The sequence below is a fragment of the Lepus europaeus genome, unplaced genomic scaffold (assembly GCF_033115175.1).
Source record: "Lepus europaeus isolate LE1 unplaced genomic scaffold, mLepTim1.pri SCAFFOLD_92, whole genome shotgun sequence".
In the NCBI taxonomy this organism is placed as follows: Eukaryota; Metazoa; Chordata; class Mammalia; order Lagomorpha; family Leporidae; genus Lepus; species Lepus europaeus.
The window spans coordinates 108,069-127,182 of record NW_026909617.1 but is presented as its reverse complement, the minus strand read 5'-3'; the positions used below and the strand labels follow the sequence as shown (position 1 = coordinate 127,182).

Here is a 19,114-nt window from a genome sequence, read left to right as displayed (position 1 = left end):
GACGACAGGGATGTAAAGTCATTCAAGGAGGAAATGAGTCTTCAGACCCATGAAGGAACAGGAAGAATTGCAGTTCAGAGATTACATAAACCAGACTGTCATGGGGACCAGGCATTAGCAAGATGAGAGAAACTCGTGTCCATATTGGTCACTTTTTTTTTCCTCTCTCTCTCTCTTCTAGTTAGCCTGGTGAACTTTTCCCCACGGAGTTTCAAGCCTCGTTCCCTCTAGTCTCCTCTTTCTGCTTGCCCGCCAGTGTCTCAAGCTATTGAGGTTCGGCTCACCTCGTGTTCCAGCGCTGGTGCATTGATTCTGCCGCTGGTGTCCCGAACTTGGGCTCCCACGCTCTCCACGCAGGTCCACTGTGAATCACTAGTTCTGGAAGAGTTTCCTCTGCTGTTTTTTCCCCTACACTTCATTGAACCTGCAGTATCTCCACTTTTATTAAGCTGTCCTTTCCCGGCCTATCAGTGTGCTCCCTTCCTATTCCGCCATCTTGCCGCTCTCCACCTCACAATGTTTTTGGAAAGACATTCTTGAAAGGGCACTCACAATTTATTAATTGGTAAAGATTAAACACAACTTGGTTTCATGAAGACATTCATTTGCTACTGATTTTGTAAAAAGAAATAAAGTTAGTAAAGATAACATAATTTTAAGAATTTTTATCCAAATAAATTACAGAATTCCAAAGAAAGATCATGTGTCACTAACAAATGAACAATTGAAAAATAATTCAATGATATTAACTATGTTCCTCTTAATACAGGGATACTCTTGGGATGCCATGTTAGCATTTTTCAATAGAGTATCTCCAGATTTTATATACCTAAAATTCCATAAAAAGCATGCATGTTGGAAGATTCCAAGATGGTGGAATAGGGAAGCACATATACTAGTGGTAACTAGTTTCAAAAAATGTTGGAAGCACATTATTGAGGAAGAGTTTGAGAAAACTGTGGTGGAAATTCTACAGGAGAGAAATGCCATGGATCTGTGTGGAAGATGCAGACATGCAGCATGAACACAGACACAACAGGATGCCAGCAGCCAAGAGGAGGAGAAAGCACCAGCTTTGGAGAGTGAGGTGAGATCAGACTGCAGCAACCCATACCACTGGTGATATAGACATAGGGAGACTTTGACGTGAGTCTGGCCTGGAGCTCTGAGGGGGAAAGTGTACCCACTGACCCAGTAAAAAACAAGGGGGGCATGTTTCTCTCACTACATTCACTAAACAATGGTGCCCAATAATCAGTTGAGAGAAGGTGGGCACCATTTTGGACAGAAACAGAAGATGCAGAAGCTCTTGTGCACATGCTCAGCACCTGGCTGAGACAAGATGCCATCTTCTAACAGTACCAGTGGCAGCAGCTTGAATGCATGCAACTTGCAACTGATGGGGAGAATTGGAAGCATTTGGTTGGTGGCTATTGTGCATGTGTGTGATCCAGAGATTCTAACAGAAGGAAAACTCCATGTTTCCCATTGACTTTGAGTCTGGCTGGGCAAATTGACTAGAGTCTGTGCACCCACATATTACTGAGGTCCCCGCAATCTCTCAGTGCTCAAACTGTCGAGGCTCTGGGAATGTCTCTGCCTCTCTGTGAATGAGACAGTCTAGCAAGGTGGATCAAATCCTCTGCACCCATTGACAGTGGGAGTCCTGTGTACTGAGACTGTGGAAACTCTGACTGCATAAGAAGGCACAGGATATAGCTGGTTCTCTGGACAACCAATGTGAGCTTCTCTACAGGCACTTATCAAAAGAGAAAATTTTAGAAACCACAGGCAAGTGAAAAATGCTCAATATCCCTAGTCACCAGAGAAATACAAATCACAATCACAGTGAGGTTTGACCTCACCCCTGTCAGAGTGGCTCTCAAACAGAAATCAACAATCAACAAATGCTGGCCAGAATGTGGGGAAAAGGCATCTTAATCCACTATTGGTGGGAAAATAAACTAGCACAGCTATTGTGGAAGACGTATGGAGACACCTCAGAAACTTGAACGTAGATATACCATATGACTCCGCAATCTTAATCCTGGGAATTAATCTAAGTGAAATGAAATAGGCATATAAGGGGCCAGCGCTGTGGTGCAGTAGGTTAATGCCCTGGCCTGAAGTGCTGGCATCCCATATGGGCACCAGTTCTAGTCTTGCCTGCTCCTCTTCCGATCCAGCTCTCTGCTATAGCCTGGGATAGCAGTGGAAGATGTCCCAAGTCCTTGGGCCCCTGCACCACATGGGAGACCTGGAGGAAGTTCCTGGCTTCTGGATTCAGATCAGTGCAGCTCTGGCCATTGCAGTCATCTGGGGAGCGAACCAGCAGGTAGAAGACCTCTCTCTCTGTCTCTACCTCTCTCTGTAACTCTGTATTTCAAATATTTAAATCTTAAAAAAAGAAATAGGCATATGAAGGAGCTTTCTGTATCCTCATGTTCATTGAGCTCAATTAACAATAGCTAAGATATGGATTCAACCTAGATGTCCATCAACTGATGACTGGATAAAAAAAATGTATATATATATATATATATATATATATATATATATATAAATGTATATATATATACATACTTATATATGTATTTATAATAAACAACTACTCAGCTATAAAATATAATGAAATCCTTTGTTTTGCAACAAAATGAATACAATTGAAAACCATTAAATTTAGTGAAATAAGCCAACCCCAAAAAGACAAACACCTTATGTTCTCCTTGATCTGTGGTAACTAATAGAGCAGCAAAAATGGAATGTATAAGAGTGAAATTGACATTTTGAGAGTTTATGATTTTTTACAGCCCTTGTATCTACTGCTGAACAACAGTGCTGTACTCTTTACTAAGTATAGGGTGAATCTTAAGAGTAAAAAGTCCACTGAAAGTAGATCAGTGTAGGAAGTAGGGCTGACACTGTGGAGTAGTGGGGAGAACTGTGCCCAGTTTCAGTCCCAGAGGCTCCACTTCCAATCCAGCTCACTGCTAATGTGTCTGGGAAAGATCAGATCACTCAGGGGCTTGAGCCCCTGCAACCACATGGGAAACTTAGAAGAAGCTCCTGGCTCCTGGCTTTGGACCAGCCCATCTCCAGCCATCGCAGCCATGTGGGGACTAAACCAGTGGATGGAAAATCTTTCTCTGTCTCTTCCTTCCTTTCTCTTTGTAACTTTGCCTTTCAAATAAAAAAATGAATAGATATTTAAGGAAAAATAAGACAGGGAATTAGAGAGAAAGGATGAGTGAGAATGTGTGGGTGGGAGAGAGGATAAGATGGGAAGTATCACTATGTTCCTAAATCTGTATATATGAAATATGTGAAATCTGTTTACCTTAAATTAAAAAAAATTAAAAACTGACATTTAATTTCAATAGCTGTGAAATAGAATAACTACAATAAAAAATTCTACTTGTAGGCCAAATAAATTTGAATAGTAATAAAAATGCAATATAATTTTTAAAATGGTCTGACTTTAACATGTATCATCCCAGATGATGTATTGGAAACCTAATACCTGGGACTGGTGCTGTGGCACTGTGGGCTGAGCCTCTGCCTGTGGTGCTAGCATCCCATATGTTACCAGTTCATGTTCTGGCTGATCCTCTTCCAATCTAGCTCTCTGCCACCTGAGAAAGCAGTGGAGAATGACCCAAGTGCTTTGACCCCTACATTGATATAGGAGACCTGGAGGAAGCTCCTAGCTCCCAGGTTCAGACTGGCCAAGCTCCAGCCATTGTTGCCATTTGAGGAGTGAACCATCAAATGGAAGATCTTTCTCTCTATCTCTCCCTCTCTCTGTCTGTAGCTCTACCTCTCAAATAAACAAAATCTTAAAAAAAATCCCCAAGACAATAGTTTCAACCCTCAGGAATAGATTGACACCAATTTTAAAAGGACCTTGAGGTGATAAGTTTTATCTCTTACACTCTCTCACCATGTAATGAATTCTGCCAAGTTAAGTTACAGGAATATGGCCCTCTCCTGATGGGGCCTCTTGATCATTGACTTCTCATATGACTGCAAGATACACTTTTTCTTTATAAATTACACATTGTACACCGGTTTTGTAACAATACAAAATAGACTAAGACTGAAAATAGATCAATACATATTTTCTCATCTTCAGGAAAGAGAGAAGGAAAATGGAGAGGTAGCATGTGGCTTAGCAGGTTAAACTGCTGCCTGGAGTGCTGGCATCCTATTTGGGCACTGATTCTAGTCCTGGCTTGGTTTACTTCTGATCACTCCTTATTAATATACCTGGAAAAGCAACAAAAGATGCCCTAAGTACTTGAGAGTGTGCACTCATGTGGGAGAATTGCATGAAGATCCTGACTCCTGGCTTCAGCTTGACCCAGTCCTGGACATAGCAGCCATTGGTGAGTGAACCAATGGATGGAATATTCTCATTCTCTCTCTCTGTCTCTCTCTCTCTCTCCCACTTCCTCCCTCTCTCTCTCTCTCCTTGTCTCCTCCCCTCTCTCTGTAATACTGCCTATTAAATAAATAAACCTTTAAAACAAAACAGAATACTAGCTTCTGGAGGATATCGTGTTAATTTAAAAAAAGAGAAGGAAAAGCACAGAACTTTAGAAAACCATGAGACTATTAAGTTTTTTATTTTAAAAATTTTTTTTGACAGGCAGAGTGGAGAGTGAGAGAGAGAGAGACAGAGAGAAAGGTCTTCCTTTTTGCCGTTGGTTCACCCTCCAATGGCTGCCATGGCTGGCGCGCTGCGGCCGGCTCACTGCGCTGATCCGATGGCAAGAGCCAGGTGCTTCTCCTGGTCTCCCATGGGGTGCAGGGCCCAAGCACTTGGGCCATCCTCCACTGCACTCCCTGGCCACAGCAGAGAGCTGGCCTGGAAGAGGGGCAACCGGGACAGAATCTGGCACCCTGACTGGGACTAGTACCCGGTGTGCCGGCGCCACAAGGCGGAGGATTAGCCTAGTGAGCCGCGGCGCCGGCCTTATTTTTAAAATTTTTAAAGATTTATTTATTTATTTATTTGAAAGAGTTACACAGAGAAAGAAGGAGTGGCAGAGAGAGAGGGGGGTCTTCTATCCACTGGTTCACTCCCCATCTGGCTGCAACAGCTGGAGCTGCACTTATTTGAAGCCAGGAGCCAGGAGCTTCTTCCAGGTTTCCCAAGCAGGTGCAGGAGCCCAAGGACTTGGGCCATCTTCTATTGCTTTCCTAGGTCATAGAGAGAGCTGAATTGGAAGTGGAGCAGCTGAGACTTGAACCAGTGTCCATATGGATGCCAGCACTGCCAGCAACAGGCTTACCAGTTATGCCACAGCACCGGCCCCATTTTTTTTTAAATTTAGTTCATGTCTATTTTCTAATGAGAATAGGGAAGGATTTTTTAAATATTTATTTATTTGAAAGGCAGATTTACAGAGAGGCAGAAGGAGAGAGAGAGAGAGAGAGAGAGAGAGAGAGAGAGAGAGAGTGAGAGAGGTCTTCCATCCACTGGTTCACTCCCCAAATGGCTACAAACAGCCAGAGCTGAGATAATCTGAAGCCAGGATCCAGAGCTTCTCCTGGGCCTCTCATGTGATTGCAGCGTCTCAAGGACTAGGATCATCTTCCACTGCTTTCCAAGGCCATAGCAGAAAGCTGTATGGGAAGTGAAGCAGGCAGGACTTCAACAAGCATCTACATAGGATTCCAGCACTGCAGGCAGCGGCTTTATCCACTTTGCCACAGTGCCAGGCCCATGAGATTTAGCAACCAACATAAAAAGCATACTTCAAAGAGTTTGCAGAAAGTTGAATTAAAAATAAGAGAAGACTGAAAATAAGCTTAAGAATAATTAAGTAATCACCTTACTGGAGAAAAATTAATTTTCTTTGATCTTGGAAATATATAGATGTACTTATGATCATAACTGGAAGAGAAGATGAATGGAGAGAGTTGTGATTGGGTTCACCCTTCGATTCCAATGTGCAAAATAAAATTATTATTGAAATGAATTGGAAGTGGAGTAGCCAGGACTTGAACTGGTTCCCATATGGGATGCTGGCACTGCAGGCAGTGGCTTTACCCACTATGCCACAGTGCCAGCCCCTATCTATAAATCTTATGGCATCAGTAGAGACATTATGTAATATTATCTATTCCACATGAACAGGGAATGGTGATCTGAATATGTGAAAATACTCAATCCATGCATGATTATATAAAGTATTCATGGTCAAAAATTGTGTAACTTTTAGATATAGAAAGATACACATATTAAGTGATTTTGTAAAGATGAGTTTAGTTATACCAGTATAAATACACTAGTCATATGCTCTGTCAGAAGCAGCCACAGGATCTGCAAATATTTGGAGTTACCAAGCTTACATCCTTAACCAGAAGATGTGGTGAATGAGAATTTAGAGTCTTTTTTAATGTATGATTAAATGAATAACTACAGTGAACTGGAAAATATGAATAAGAGGTTGGTGTTATTGGAAGTGGGTCCAATAGAGGGGGAATCCCCTTGCAGTACTATAAATGAGTCATATAGAACAATAGTGCGAATAAGCTAGAAGGTGATACTCCAGATAAAATTTGCATCTGATACGTACCACTAAAGATGTACATGTTTAGGATTCTGAGCTTTGAAAAGAAGTACATATGAATGCAAATTCTTGCCATGGTATATTTTGCAAGGCAATGTTGTTATATTACTAAAACTTTGACCTACATTTCTCCTCACACGGAATCAGGAATTCAATCTATAAGTAGAGGTGTACTTCAAAGATTAAATAAGAAAAAATATACAAAACCCCATGGATATGCTTTTAACTAAACAACATTTGAAAAACTTGTTCTCTTGCTATGGATCATGGACTCCAAATCCCATTAAGTTGGCAGGTACCAATGCCATCTTACTAGTCAAAGTGATCAGTTTAAGTTCATAATTGATCATAAAGATAGGATTAAGTGTCAAAGAGATTACATAAATAAGATCAGTGCCTGATAATAATAATTGATAGAATTAAAAAGCAGAGAATGATCCAACATGGGAAGTAGGATACACAGCAGACTCATAGAATTACAAATGCCCTAAACAGCGCTCTGGCCTCAGAATCAGCCCTTAAGGCATTCAGATCTTGCTAAAAAGCCCATGAGAGTTTCTCAGGCATGGAAAGCCAAGACACTGGCAAAAAATGACCTAAATGAAAGATCTCTGTGAGTGAGATCCTGGTGGAAAGAAGGGGCCATCAAAGAAGGAGGTACCTTTCTCTGAAGGGAGGAGAGAACTTCCAGTTTGATTTTGGCCTTGTCTAAATAAGGTCAGAGTTTGTGAACTCAAGAGACTTCCATAGCTTTGGCAGCTCATGACAAGAGCCTCGGGTGATCACTGACATCATAAATGCGAGTGTCAATTGTTAAATCAACAACAGGAGTCACTGTGCACTTGCTCCCCATGTAGGACCTCTGTCATTAATGTGTTGTAATATGAGAATTAACTGTAAAAGTAATCTTCAAACAGTGCTTTATACTCTCCCTGTCTCCCTCTCTCCCCTTCTCCCTCCCTCTCTTCTGGAAAGTCTGACTTTCAGATAAGTAAATCAATAATTTTTAAAAAATAAACTAAGAAAGCAGAACAGATTCAAGAAAAATACAAATAAATATTTTAATAAGGACACCAGAACAGACTATAAATGTGCTACTACTGCACTTTTGTCACTATGATGTACTAAAAGAAAAATAATTAATGTATATATTTTTTGACAGGCAGAGTGGACAGTGGGAGAGAGAGACAGAGAGAAAGTTCTTCCTTCTCCATTGGTTCACCCTCCAATGGCTGCTGTGGCCGGTGCACTGTAGCCCGCACACCTCGCTGATCTGAAGCCAGGAGCAAGGTGCTTCTCCTGGTCTCCCATGTGGGTGCAGGGCCCCAGGAATTGGGCCATTCTCCACTGCACTCCCAGGCCACAGTAGAGAGCTGAACAGGAAGAAGAGTGACCGGGACAGAATCTGGTGCCCCATCTAGGACTAGAACCCAGTGTGCCAGCACCGCAGGCGGAAGATTAGCCTATTAAGCTGTGGCGCCAACCAATGTATATTATCATGTACTAATTTGAATGATTAATTATTGGTAATTAGAATTTAGTTTTAAATAAAAATATTTCAAGTGACAATATTCATCAGCCTAGTAGAAAAAGGTTGAAACAGGCTGGCACCACAGCTCACTAGGCTAATCCTCCACCTGCGGCCCTGGCACTCTGCATTCTAGTTCTGGTTGGGGTGCCAGTTCTGTCCCGGTTGCTCCTCTTCCAGTCCAGCTCTCTGCTGTGGCCCAGGAAGGCAGTGGAGGATGGCCCAAGTCCTTGGGCCCTGCACCCGCATGGGAGACCAGGAGGAAGCAACTGGCTCCTGGCTTTGGATCGGTGCAACACTGGCCATAGTGGCCATTTAGAGGTGAACCAATGGAAGGAAGACCTTTCTCTCTGTCTCTCTAACTAACTCTGCCTGTAAAAAAAAAGGTTGAAACAAAGCACTCTCTCTTAATCTCACAAAGTCATGTGAATAGAAGGCATATCTGATTTATTCTAATAGGTCTTTCTAAAATTCACAATTTTTTTTCTGACAACAGTGAATTTGGATCATCATAGAAAATTCTTTGAAGGCTCTTGTTAAATGTGTTCCTCTCTGAGAAAGTAAATTTTACTGGATGAATCTACAAGAGGTAAATTTTTGATTTATAGAACATTGGAAAACCAATATACTTAGTCTCCAATTTCTGATTTACTTTATAGAACAGAAATTACACATATAAATTTCACCTTATCTATTTTTTAAAATTTTTACTTATTTATTTGACAGTCAGGAGAGAGACAGAGAAGTCTTCCTGGTTCACTCCCAAATGGCCACAATGGTCAGAGCTGGGCCAATCCAAAGCCAGGAGCCAGAGATTTTTCTGGGTCTCTCACATAGGTGCAGGGGTCCAAGCACTTGGGCCACCATCCTCTGCTTTCCCAGGTCATTATCACAGAGCTGGATTGGAAATGGAGCAGCTGAGACATGAACTGGCACCTGTATGGGATACCAGTGCCACAGGCAGAGGCTTAATGACTATGGCACGCACCGCTTCCCACTTTATCTAAATTTACAGTAAACCCATGAGTTGTACCACAACACAATTTTCCTTCCTTCCTTCCCTCCTTCTCTCCTTCCCTTGTTCCTTCCTTCCTTTCTTCCTTCTTTTCTTTTTCTTTCTTTCTTCTCTCTTTTCCTTTCTTTCTATTTCTTTTTCTTTCTTTCTTTTTCTTTCTTCCTTTTTGTTAATTTTTCTGTGTCATGAAGCTTGCACATTGCATCTAGGGACATGGACCAGGGAGAGAGGCTTATGATTACTGTGTGCAAATACTCTCCTCTTGAGGGTCAAAGCATCTGACAAAGTAGCTCTCCTAGATTAAGTCCTCAAGTGCCTCTCTCAATAATAAGCGAGAGAACGTGTGCTAACTGAAGAACATCTTTGGTTTAATTAACTCTAGGAGGTCTGAGTGTTGCTGGGGTCCTCATTGGGCTATAATAATGGGTCATGAATCATTTGAGTGTGACTGTTCACCACATGAATCACTGATGCTGAAAGTTTCCTCTTATCTCTTCCAGCAAGAATCCTTAATGGCCCACACTGCTGCTGGTGCTGTAGAAACTTACAGTGTTGAAGGTGTAGTCCAAAATGGAGGCTGTCATGATGAAATTCTCTGAGTGCACTATTTTAATATCAGGCAGTGGGTTAATGCCCTGGCCTGAAGTGCCAGAATCACTTATGTGCGCCACTTCAAGACCAGGCTGCACCACTTTTGATTCAGCTCCTGGCTCTTGGCTTCCAATTGGCACAGCTCTGGCCATTATGGCCAATTAGGGAGTGAACCATTAGATGAAAGACCTCTCTCTGCCTCTCCTCTCTCTGTGTTACTCTGACTTTTGAATAAATATATCTTTTTTTTAAAAAAAGTTATTTGGCATATCACCTTTACTATAAAAATCACATCTGAGCAAGGTTTCGGCTCTGGATGCAACAGACTGTCACTGGCTAAGTGATAATTACAGTGTACTGACCTCTTCCAGATGGCAGCAGAACCCACAAGCACAGCCCCTTCTCTGTGATGACACCACTCCACATGCCCACTGCTCTCCTGCATGCTGCTCTTGAGCTCTAGCCTTTTAGTTTGCAACCAACCAACCACAGTTGGCTCTAATCACACACATCATGCTGCAAATATCACATGTTTGAGAGAGGACTTACTGTCACAGACCCACTGGTGTTTGGGGACAGGGATGGCTGAGCACACCCTGGCATCTGCTACTAAGAAATGACACAAAGGGCCCCAGATCTCAGAACTTATTCTTTGAGTGTTTACAGCATCTCTTGGTTTGGTTTGAAGAGGTCAATTATTTCTGAGTTTTTGGTCCAGCAGTCTGACAGCTACCAAGAAATTAATTCTCCCATTCCTTAATCAGGCATTTGAAACTTATTAGCAATATGTGTATTTCTTCATCTTTGAATAATGACTACTTCTCTGAAGAAAACAATGAGAGACACCAGGCAGGTTTTCTCTGGTAGGGTAAATCACACTTAGTAATATATGATTCAAATTAGTAGATCATTTTCCATTTTGACTTAAAGATCCTACCAGTTCCTGCTTACTACGTTGTCTTCAGAACTCTTTCACATTAAATATGACTAATATGCATTTCCATATTTTGAAAGAGAGTATAAAAACATCTCACAGCTTTTAATAAAACTTTCCTTTTCCCTTTTGCAGCAAATAGGCAAAGCCAGTTCAACACACCAGTATGAGAGGGGGAAAAAAAAAAAAAACTCAACAAATTAAAATAACATTCAAACCACAGCATTAAGTATATCTACATCCAGCTCAACATCAACATTTATAATATATCAATAATTTTATCAGATTTTCTCTGTAGGGAACCTTTTTTTAATATGTTCAGATTATTTACAACTGTACAAGCAAAGCACACTCCCAAAGTGCACATATCTAATACAGTACCAACTATTTGCATTTACAGGATTTTTCAACAATCAGAAAAAAGATCACCTGTTTAAGATCCTTAAGGTATATTACAAAAACTGCTGCTAGTTCTTGTACTATGGTATGCTTACTCAGTAAAACTAGTGACAAAATACACACACAGAAATTGAGTAATTATGATCCACTCATGTCAACCTGGGGTGTCTCCATGAACTCTTAGCTGTCTTATACAAAAGTTAAAGCAAAGTCATTTTCAAGTTTAAATGCAATTCAAGCCTTTAAATATTGGATGAAAATATTTTTTTAAAAAAAAAACCTCAGTCTTGTTAAATAACATTTTATGGAATAAACTGTATGGTTACATGTAGCAGGAAATATTTTAATGTCTGCTGCTTAGAATAATTAAAGAAAAATGTTGGGGGCCAGCACCGTGGCTCACTTGGTTAATCCTCCACCTGCAGTGCTGGCACCCCATATGGGTGCCGGGTTCTAGTCCCAGTTGCTCCTCTTCCAGTCCAGCTCTCTGCTGTGGCCCAGGAAGGCAGTGGAGGATGGCCCACGTACTTGGGCCCCTGCACCCACATTGGAGACCAGGAGGAGGCACCAGGCTCCTGGCTTCAGGTCGGCATAGCTCTGGTCATGGTGGCCATTTGGGGGATGAACCAATGGAAGGAAGACATTTCTCTCTGTCTCTCTCTTTCACTATATAACTCTATCTGTCAAATAAAGAGAATAATTTTAGGCATTTTAAGACAAAATAATTTATATTTAAATTTATTATAAACTTGATAACTTTAGTGCTTCCTTGTTCAGAAGTACAACACTTCTAGAAGTGAATCAATGAGACCCTCATCTTGGAGGTAAAAAGAGCAACAATTTTTGTCCTCCACTAGCCAAAGAGGGGAATAAAACTACAAACACTACTCTCACACATAACTTTTAAATCCATGTGCTGATGCAGAGGTTCAGGAAGACATTGTCATGGAGTTAAGATGAGAACTCTTCTGAAAGAGTGCCTGGGGGTTGGGGGAACATGGACAGAAATGTGCATGGAGCAGGTGCACTAGGCCAAGAGCCAGAGCAGCCAGCTCACAGGGATCCAAACCATTTCATGATACAACATACTGGCAGCATGTCAGTGGCCAAAAAAGTATATTTTCATTTAGGTTCTATTCACTTGTTTTGAATTGATTTTAGGTAATAGCCACTTGCAATTGAGGGGAGAAGCTGGCTACTTGCTGACAGGATGTCAAAACTCAAAGCTTTCAGGTTTCTCTAGGGTGTTCTCTGCAGATTATTTCTGCCCACTGGATCAAAAAAGGCCTATATGTACATTTATATGTATTTTTAAATGCTAGAATTATTTGTTAACAGTTTAGATGAAAGCACAGTTCCCATGCCAGTATGTCAGCGACCTGACACTGCCAACCCCCTTCCACCTTGAGGCTAAGGCCACCCTTGACAGCCCTCATACATCTGCTGGGGCATCTGAGATACGCACTTGTAGATCAATATTATTTAAAAAAATAAAGTAGTATAGTTCCCTTAATTTAGAAAAATTCACTATATATAGCTTGCATTCAGAACCACACAGAGGCTTAACAGAAAACACCAATCTGTTGGGATAAATGCATTTTCTATCCTAAAAAATCAGACTTAAACATCACCTCTAGTTAAGCACCAATGAAAAATAAGGTTTCTATTAATTAAATCCTGAAAAATAGTTTTTTTAGAGGGGGAGAATCTGACTCACAGAAGAAAAAATAACTTGCAGGCATTCCATGGGGCTCACAGATACTGCAACTGCCCAACCAACCACTCATCCTCATACTGAGTGGGAAAAGTGTTTCATTTGTGGCTAACTCAGCTCTTTGCAACCCCTCCCAGACATAGAATTTTTACTGATGAGACCTGCGGGTAGTGTTCTGTCCTCTGTGAAGACACTTTCCAACAGCTGGTGGTGAGGGCCAGTGCCCAGGCTGCTTCCCCTGGTCTTTGGGGACTCTGGGAATGGACTTGAGGACAGGGGGCTCCCTCTATTTCCACACAGGTGCAGAAAGCTTCTTCTCCTCCTTCCTACAACTGCCATCATTTGACTTTTGTTCTTTTGAGGGTTGCAGTGGAGAAGAAGGTGGCTCTCTACTCGTTCTCTGACAAATCTGGGCATTTGCAATTCTGTGGCAGCTCCATGCACCTGCTCTGATTTACACACAGTTGTAGTAAGGACAGAAGGTAGTCTGTCCACACTGAGGGTTTCCCTCTGCTTTTCTGCCACCTTGGGATCCTCAGGTAAATGAGCTAGGGATGGGGATCATTCATACATTGCTGATACAGCACAAGAAGCCAGCGGTGAGGGCTCTCTGGGGACCACTACAGGAATAGTGTTCCTACTTGCATCTGCATGGGGGCTCCTTTCCTTTGATAATCCTATTATCAAGCTAGATAGGCTGTTTTCAAACAAGTCATCTGTCTTCAAATTGCCTCAGCTCCAGGTAATGGGGGGAAGTTGGACAGCCCCAGTTCAAAGTTTGTGATGGAGGCTTTGGTCGTGTTGGAGACTGAGTTTGGCTGCTTGTAAACTTTTCCTCCCTTTTCTTCTTATAGCCAAAGGAATTTTTCCTGCTTCTGGGAGGATACTGTATGAGTGAAGTCAGAGGAGAGGCTGCAGGCTTGAAGGTTGGAGATGTAAACCCATGTATAAATCCAGTATTTGGAAATAGTTACCAAGGGTGGATTGAAATAGCTATGCATTAATGACAATGTCTGGGAGCAGTCAGGCTGTACAGAGGAAACTCTTGTTGGGGACTGTATACTGGAGGTAAATAAATGATGTGTAACACTGCTATGTATAAAGGTTCATGTAGAGAGACCTAAATCCATTCTTTGGCAAAAATGGGATTATAGCTATTTCCTTTGCTTTTAGCTGCACTTTAATTGGTTTTCCTTGAAAAGTTTTGACTTTTCGCAGGTATTTGTAAGCCTGTTGTGCATCAACTTCTGCTTCAAATGTAATAAATCAATTATCATTATGGGCAAATTCACAGTTTATAAACTTCAGTAAGTTATTTCCTTTAAATAGTGCTTCTACTTCTTCCACAGGGGTAGATTCAGATATTTCTCGCAATATTACTATGCAATGATTTTGATTTGGCCTTACTTTTTCTGCCTTCTCATCCACCTTAGCACTTCAACAATCAAATCCACACTAGTACTGAGTTTCTTGATATGGTCAAGGTTAGCTACCATTGTAATTTGAGCATACTGATCACTATCCATCTGTGATGTAAGATAGATGGCACTAGCAAGAGTCTCCCTAGATAAACAGAATTCCAATTTTTTTAAGTACTTCTTGAGAATCTTCCTGGCTTTCTGGTTGAGATGCATTTCCTCCTGTTTCACTATTTTCAGGTAGAGATTTGTATTCTGCATGATCCAGAGCCAAAGCATTCATGTCTGTTTTGACTCAGGTAAATCTGGTAATGCTTCATTCTCATGACTTTGTCACCATCACCATTGACATCCAATCCCTGCAGGCTGCAGTCTGCACCATGCCCAGCTGTCTCCTCCCATGCAGCACTCAAACCGACAGCTACACTACTTGCTTCCAAATGTAACATAAGTCCCCCACACTTTCGCATTAGGGTTTAGCTCAGAAACTTTAGTTGTCGGTACCTGACTCAAAGCTGGGATGGAACTTGTTTGAGAAGTGGTTTGAGATATAGGACCATTCATCAGACGAGAGCTGCCCTTGCCCTCTTGACCTCACTGTGCCTGCAGTTCAGCCACAACTTTAGCGTCCTGACCAGAAGTCATGGGTTCCACTAGGAGAAGTTTAATGTAAACTTCAGGATGCTGCTAGCTTTGCCCGCCTTGCCCAACTGGCCTCTGGGGGACTCCTTGCTGCAGCCCCGGTGCCCGGCGACCACACGACATGGAGGGAGAGCTGAGGAGGGAGACTAGGAAGAGGCGGCACTGCAGCACCAGGCTGGACGCAGGAAGCAAGGGCTGGCATGGGCCGGGTGCAGTGGCGGAAGCGGATTCTTCCCCTTTCGGGCCGAAAATGTCTCAACCTTGAGACTCTGGATCTCCAACACTCCTTCCCTTCGCATAAGAACACACTTAAAAAATCCTTAAAAGGTTGTGTGTGAATCAATCTGGCAGAAATTCACTAAATACCAAGTTGATAGCATCCATAGATGGGAGACTGAGCAGAGCCCAGCATCAAACCACCGTGCTTCTGATAATACAGGGCCCACATTTTCTCAGAAAGGAACACTGGAGGGACCCCCCTAAGGTGGGTCAGAGGCAAGAGTGCTAAAAGGATAATAACTGGGCATTCTCAATGAATAGGACTCACTCATGGTATTTCTGTAAGTTTGAAATAATTTCAAAATTAACTACTCTTAAAATGACCAATTTGTAAGATGACAATATCCATATCATGTTAGTAAAGCAGGGGCAGCAACAAATACTATGAAAGCTAAACCTTACCCAATTCTTATTAGGCCAAAGTTGTAAAATTTGTCCCCTTCTAAGCATCTACATGCTTGTGTGGAGACTGCACAAAAAATAGAATAACATTCACAATGCATTTCTTTTTTGGGAATATATTTGTGATAGTTTGGAAACAGCTTGATCTTTCTATTTTAAAGGTTTTGAAAACCCTGTTGCTCTTTAAAAATAATTATTTTATTTTTGTACTTGAAAAGTAGAAATGGGGTGTATCTCAAATCTGTTGGTTCACTCCCCAACTTTATGCCACAACTGGGGCAGGACCAAGTTGAAACCAGAAACCTGAAACACAATCTGGGTCTCTACAAGGGTAGCACAGACTCAATTCCTTTAACCCTCATCACTTTCTCTCAGAATGCACACCAACATGAAGCTGGAGTCAGAAGCAGAGCTGGGACTTTTCCCAGGCTCTCTGACATGGGATGCAGGCATCCCAAGCAGTGGTCCAACAACTAGGTCAAATGGCCACTCCTTAATTTTTAATTTAGTTTTTATTTGGAAGTCAGAGAGACTGAGAAAGACAAGCAGCAGAAATCACTCATCTGTTGGCTTACTACACAATGCCCACCACAATCACGGCTGAATTTGATGAAAGACAAGAGTCAGGAGCTTCATCCAGGTCTTCCATATGGTTGACAGAAATGCTTGGGCCATTATCCACTGCTTTCTCAGACAAACTAGCAAGAATCTAGACTGTAAGAGGAGTTGCTAGGACTCAAACCTGCACTCCTCTATGGGATGCCAATGTCAGAAGAGCAGCTTAACCTATTGAATCACATGCTAGTTCCTACATCAATTCAAACCAGTTCACTCATTCTATCCTATATGTATTCAAAGAATGCAAAGCTGGACATCCCCTCCCTTTCCTTATTTTAAAAGTCTCAGTCCTGCTTCACCTCAGAAGAATCATGGTTCACTTTAAACTGAATCTGTCTCCCAATTTGCAATCCTATTCTGCATCTGAAAAAATCTCTCTGATTTTATTTTAATCTCATTTATGACCATTTGCTTTATATAATCCAGGACTCTCTGGTCTTGTCTCCTTGCCTACTGGCAGATTTGAGAAAATGTTTTTTAATATGTATTTTCACTTCCCTTGGGTGAATACCTGAGCGTTAAAATGTTAGGTAAGTGAATGCTACATTTTTTTTCCTAAAAACTCTTCATTGAATTAGAATCCATATGTCTTACTGCTTATAAAAGATGTTCTTCAGAATCACATCCTCTACAGCTTTCCCTCAGATGTCTCAAGTGGGGTCTGAGCTTCCTTGGTGACATCCATAATCATATCCCTGAATGTGACTAACTCCTAAAATATGGACATCCTTGCTCAGCCAAGGCCATCAGGTCATAACTGTACCAAAGGGGTGGCTCTATGGATAGAAAATTTAAACCATGGTTGGGATTACCCTCAAGTATTTCCCTGTGCTGGCCTTCCATGTGTCTTTCCCACACAATCACTGGGATATGTACACAGTCTGAACAGTCAGTCATTTCAATATATGGGAGTGTCACAGCTATGCTGTGAAATAGCCTGTAGATGTCTGAGTAAAGTGAGAAATTATACATGATTATAAATTTTTGAACTTAAGAATACAAAACTCTTTCCTTATCAGTTTCAAATGCATCTCCTAACTCATTATGAAGAAGTTAAATATGAATTAATTCTGACATATCAACTATGACCATGAGTTAACTATTCTCTGATATGAACATTAGGTTCCTCCACAAAATGACTGAACATTGGAAGAGGCAAAGTGCTAAAGTATATGGTGTTCCTTATGTAGAAAATAATAAATGGGATTTATGTCTGTTTGTGTTAAGGTGGAGAGGATGATGAAACAGTGACCAGCACTATTCGGATTGAACAGTCTAAATACAAAACTTGGGGTTCAGCAGGTACAGCTCTTTCACCTCTATCTCCATTGTGTTCACTGTCACAAATAAGAAGCAGTTCTGGACAGGCTTGGATTCCTGAATTGCTGCAATATGATGATCTTAGCCTGATTTCTTCTGTGGTGAGAACTCCCTTCTCTCTTCTCTGGGGTTTCCAGTCATCAGTTATCATTTTCCTTGTATCTGTTACTATTATTATTTACTTATTTGAGAGGCAGAGTTTTAGACAGAGAAGAGAGAGGGAGCTCCTCCATCATCTAGTCCATTTCCCAAATGGCCACAATGGCCAGAGCTGGGCCAATCCCAAGCCAGAAGCCAGGATCTCCTCTGGGTCTCCCATGTGAGTGCAGAGGCCCATGCATCTGAGCCATCTTCCACTGCTTTTACAGGCCATTATCAGGGAGCTGGATTAGAAGTAGAGCAACCAGGACACCAACCAGTGCCCATATGAGTACCACAGGAGGAGGATTAGCTTCCTATACCATAGTGCCAGTCCCATCTCCTTGTCTCTTAATCCAGTCTATCTGCTAAATGGGAAACAGAATATTTCCAATTTAATGTCATCTCAACAGTCATTCAAAATATTGTCATGTAACATTTTTTTTATTGTTACATGCCTTTTAAATCTATAGCCAGGGGGCTAGCATTGTGGCATAGTGGGTAAAGAAACTGCCTGTGACACCAGCATCTCTTATGGGTGCTGGTTCAAGACCTAGCTGCTCCAATTCCAATTCATCTCCCTGATAATATGCCTGGAAATACAGTGGAGGATGGCCCATGTGCTTGGGCCCCTGTACCCATGTGAGGGATCTGAAAGAAACTCCTGACTCCTGATTCCAGCCAGAGCATTGTGGCCATTTGAGGCATGAAACAGTGGAAAGAAGATCTCTTGCTCTCTCTCTCTCTCTCTCTCTCTCTCTCTCTCTCTTTTCTCTGTGTAACTCTGACTTTCAAATAAATAAATAATTCTTTTAAAAAATCTTAAATCCACAGATAAAAGTAAATAAAATTACTCTTCATATATTATATGTATTTTAAAAATATAGATAAGAGGAGCCAGCAGATCTAGTAGTTACATGCCTGAATCCTACATTACAGTGCATAAGTTTATATCTTCATCCAGAACCATACTCCAGTTTCCTGTTACTGCAGACCCTGGAAAGCAATGGTGATGGTTCAACTAACTGGGTTCCTGTCACACATTTAGGAAACCTATATAGAGTTCTTGACCCCACCTTAAGTATTGACACAATCTTGACCATTGCAGATATTTGGGAGTGGACCAGTGACAGGGAGCTTTAAGCCTAATAGTTGATTTTATTCTGCAGCCAATCTTTTACAACTTTTCACAGAAATCTTTTCAAAACCAGACCATTCTGAAATATTTAGTTTGCATGCTCACACACTGATGCTTAATGTGATGACCAAATATCTAATTTGGTCACAGTAGTCTGGATAACAAAGGTTACATGTTGGGGTATGCAAATGAAAGGAACAAAGGACATGGGGTCTCTTCCTCCACAAAGTGTGCACAGACTAACCAGGTGTGGTTTCTTTACTGATAAGGATTATAACAGCCTATTGTAGAGCACGTGCATGTGTTCATAGAACTAAGGTTTCTCTGAAACATATTTAGCAAGATACATTAGATAAACATTGTGAGAGTCCTGAATCCACACTGGTCTGAGGTGTCTCCC

At 41.5% G+C, this 19,114-nt stretch overlaps 1 pseudogene; it reads right to left on the bottom strand.

The window, feature by feature from the left end:
- Positions 1-12,907: 12,907 nt before the first annotated feature.
- LOC133755727 (la-related protein 4B-like) lies at positions 12,908-14,822 on the bottom strand (annotated as a pseudogene).
- Between the last annotated feature and the right edge of the window lie 4,292 nt (positions 14,823-19,114).